At 41.1% G+C, this 4,278-nt stretch overlaps 1 protein-coding gene across 2 annotated transcripts in view; it reads right to left on the minus strand.

Moving 5' to 3' along the window:
- ndrg3a (ndrg family member 3a) overlaps positions 1 to 2,152 on the minus strand; it is a 40,208-nt gene extending 38,056 nt beyond the window's left edge. For both annotated transcript variants that reach the window (XM_089009856.1, XM_089009855.1), the window contains exon 1: positions 1,993 to 2,152. The gene's annotated coding sequence lies outside the window, so the exon portion shown is untranslated. The remainder of the gene's footprint in view (positions 1 to 1,992) is intronic.
- Between the last annotated feature and the right edge of the window lie 2,126 nt (positions 2,153 to 4,278).

Genomic DNA, 4,278 nt, shown 5'->3' on the forward strand with positions numbered 1-4,278 from the left:
CATCGAATTGCGTGATTACTCCTTATATTTACAAATCCCCGTTCACTTATTTAGAAGATTTTTAAAGAATATTTATTAATTATCATTCCGTCTTTTTTTCACGGCCATATGACCCACCTCGAAATAGACTATGGCATATTTGGTGGAAAGAAAACACTCAAGGCTTTTCTTCTCACCCTTGTAATTGACAAGTTGTGTCCATAATTTGTAAAATCACTTCAAATGACTTTTACTGAGCATATTTTACAAAGATTCCACCGCATGTAGCTATATTTTATGTTTTCAGACACGCGCTGAATATTCAGGAAGTCTTGTTTTCGAGTTGATGACGATGCCCTAAGTGACGTCACGTCTGGAACGCCCCTGACTGAGAAAGCGACACACAATGCATTTTGGATACTTTTTTTTGTCTGAAATCGCCGTGTTGATGGCGAAATTAGAAGGAAAACACATAAATAAAGCGATGGTGAATCATTGTGTGTTGCACTAAGACTACTATTTGATTCTAGTTGACACAAATTCCCAGCAGACAAATCAGCCCATTTCCAACGGTGCTTGGGCGCCATCTTGTGCATTTTCTGGGATGCTACATTGCAGTCCTGACGGCTCGAATTGATACGGGAGGACCTCTTTAATCGATTGTTTCCTCTTTAGGACTATTTGAATCATATTCATAACTGGATGTGTAACAAGAAAGCATATTCTCCGAATCTGAAGCCATTGTTTTGATTCTACAGCAAGGCAAGACGTCCTGGCATGACGTCACGAAAAAGGGGGCGGGACTTTCTGAATATCCCCAGTTCCGAGCTCATTTTGTGGCAGTTGTGGGACACTTTAAGTCATTTTTATTGGTGTTTTGCATTTGACTAAAAATATCAACCTGCGTGTTTTGGGTATTTTAGATGCTATAAAAAATTTCTGATGTCAGTTAGGAAACCAAAAAAATGGTGTCGGTTGTCCTTTAAAGTTCTACTCTTTTAATTGATTGACAATAAAACCACAAATGTAACCGCAACAACTGTTTGGAAGAAGAGACGCCAATCGGTAGAAAAGTAACACTTACTGCAAGGGTGTCAAAGTCATTTTTTGCCGCGGGTCACATTGTCGTTATGGTTTCCTCTCGGGGCCGTTCTGAATTTGGGGAAGCCATTAGAATGTTACATCCCCTCCACATATTACATTGTGTGCACAAAACAAATGAATGAATAACTAGTTTTCAATTTTGAAATTAAAAATAATGACTGTTATTGTGGTTGACATACAACTATTTAAAATTTCGGTTGGGACTTTAGCAATCATGATACAATTTCACAAACTGGATTTCGCGGGCAAAATAACATGATAGATTTGGCCCCCGGGCCTTGACTTTGACACCTGTGACCTCCAGTGACTTTAAACAAAAAACGTTACTGCAAACTCTTGTGCCTAGTTTTTCATCTTGTAAGTGGCCAAGGTAACACCGGGTTGAATGAATATTTGATTAAAATACTAACGCATTAAAAAAGTGATGCCAGAACACGTATTCGATCCATTAGTGTAGTCAGTTTACATGTGAAGCCCAAGCGCAAATGTTACTATTTATAGCAAAAGCGCGCACACCAATGTTACGTCATGGAAATCAATTTAATAAAAACAAAGTGCGCTTCCACGAGCTTGCATGGAAGGTGACAGAAGAACAAAGTAAGGCTGCAAAGTGGCGACACGGTGAGGAAAACGGAAGCCACATCGTAGCACTGTTGGGAAGTCATTTAACTGCAACTGCAGAGGACCGACCGCCTCACTCACTCACTCACTCACCGTGCGTCTAAATGGATTTCTTTGAATGAATATGGAAATGCTGCGTTACATAGCGACGGCGGTCACGACGCGTCCATGACAGCAGCGAGAACAGGTTGGAAAAAAAATCCGGCCAACGGAAGATTATCTCTCTTGGCACATCTGTAACTACTACACGGCGAAAGGAACGAGGCGCAAGGCGAATCCGAGACTTACCTCAAAGATGCAATGGGAGCGTTTCACTCGATGCCGCTATCGCTTATGGGGTAAAATATAAAAAGCCGTGTGGTATTTTGTCGTCAAAATGTAAAATTGGCCGCACTCGGTTGGCTCGCTTGCCGCTTCCTCTGCTTCCAACTCGTATTTCGACGTGATTGTGGGCGGAGCTACGCGCTGCGTCGAAGACAGGCGGCCAGCCAATCAGAGCAGACGCTACGTAGTAAAGACAGGAAGAAGAGACAGAGGTCATTTTTTTCCCCTCTTGGTAAATTTATTGACTATTTTCGCTCTGCTAAAAATTAAAAAGTTCCCACAACGACGAAATACATTTTAGTAATTTGGCAGGAAAAAAGAAAGAGAGAATATTATCACGTGGTACTGAATAGCAAACCGCAAAATCCCACACAATCGAACAGCATACCTGTCAACCTTGGCTAATAGCTGCCCTTATAAAATGATGACAATTCCCGTATAAAAGTTGTAGTACGCCCTACATGATTTGAAATGGTTAAAAAAAACGCTAACACAAGCGGAAATGCAAACTTTATCGCGCGTATGCGCACTTTAATCAATCCGAGCGTCGGCATCGATCCAAAAATATATATAAGAATAAATTTTATTTATAAGCGATTTAAAAACTCTCAAGGACACTCTACAGGCAGGGGATATACGACTGATTATTTATTTTCGGTGTTTTGCCGTGACAATAATCGCGATGGCTGCAGCATTGTCGTTGGCTACCAACAGTGAAAGGACAACCGAGACCTCCCGACAAGTTGCGTCCATAATTTGTAAAATCACTTCAAATGACTTCTACTGCCGTATTTTACAAAGATTCCACCGCATATTTTACTTTTTAAAATTCGCGCTGAATATTCATGAAGGCTTGTTTTCAAGTTGATGCCGATACCGAAAGTGGTTTGGAGCCAAAATGCGGTTCACAATTGTATTTTTTTTTTTTCGTATAAAAGTTGTCGTACCCCGGGTATTATTTGAAATGATGAAAAAAAAAAAATACAGGGAAAACGGATAAATTGACATGTATGGAACAGTGTCTGTAAATTTGCTTTTTCGACCGGGTCGTTGTAAACTACCGATAGAGTAGAACCGAGATTTAAACCCTACAAACGTCTCAAGAGAGCTGCTGTTTTTTTTTTTAACGCCAAGTAGCTTTGCTAATGTTCCGGTCCAACCGTTGTAAAAAATTAAAAGTTGTTACTTTGACTTGTTCTGCCGGTAAAATATTGAGCGATTAAATTAAACAGCGCGCCATCACACTCTAACAATCGGATTATGTAATCCCCCGAATTGCCTATTAAATCAAATAAAGTATGCACGGATCCTGTTATGGTTTGCTTATGTTTGAAGGTTGTAGTTCGCTGACCATGAGCGCCATGCTCCGCGGTGCTGCTGCAGAAACGGAATCGGTCGTGTTGCTATTCCCTAATTTTGCTAAATTAGTCGCAGACTGCTTCCCACCCTCCTCCGCACCCCAATTTTGATCCGATTGTGTAAGAGGTCAAATCAGCTATGAAATCAGGTTACACCAAACTGAATGATGCAACTTTAATTTCATGACAGCGTTGCCATCTGGATAAACAGGATGGGGTGGTGGGGGGAGGGATATGGATGGACAAGACATTTTAAGTCATGAGAGTTTATTTATGTTCTAGCAGATTTGTTGCATTGTTAAACATTTTCCCTGCTCTAATCCAAACAGTACAGTGGCATAGGACATCTGTGTTGGAGAACATTTTCAAAAAGGAAAACTCAATTTCAATGGACATGTTTATAAAGGAAATAAAGAAACAGGTGGAATTGGGAGTAGAAGATAACATCATCTTGTCTAAACAGTATTTGTTATGGGCAAAAGCACAGGATCCATTCAGGATCCATGTCTTCATTGAGCCATCGAGTGCTACAGCAACAACACAGAGACAAAAAGGTCGTGAAGAATACAGTCACAGGCCGACAAATAAAAAGTAACAAACATAACTGCCGCCGCTTGTTTCAGGATAAGCACAGCTGTGAAAGCTATAAATTGCGCATGTTGTGGCGGGCACTAGGACCAGGCATCTCACCCAGCAGGTGCATGGGTGGGGGTGTGTTCATGTTTAGATATTTCACTGCATTTTCATGTTCCAAGTTAGAATAAAGACGTACTCCAGTCACTCGTGTGTTCTCCTTCCTCAACTGCGACACTGGTGACCCCGACGTGATCCAGTGTAGCAGTTGAGGAAGGAAACCACACGGCTGACTGGAGTACGTCTTTATTCTAACTTG

Source organism: Hippocampus bargibanti, linkage group LG12 (assembly GCF_051943395.1).
Source record: "Hippocampus bargibanti isolate YZ-2025 linkage group LG12, ASM5194339v1, whole genome shotgun sequence".
In the NCBI taxonomy this organism is placed as follows: Eukaryota; Metazoa; Chordata; class Actinopteri; order Syngnathiformes; family Syngnathidae; genus Hippocampus; species Hippocampus bargibanti.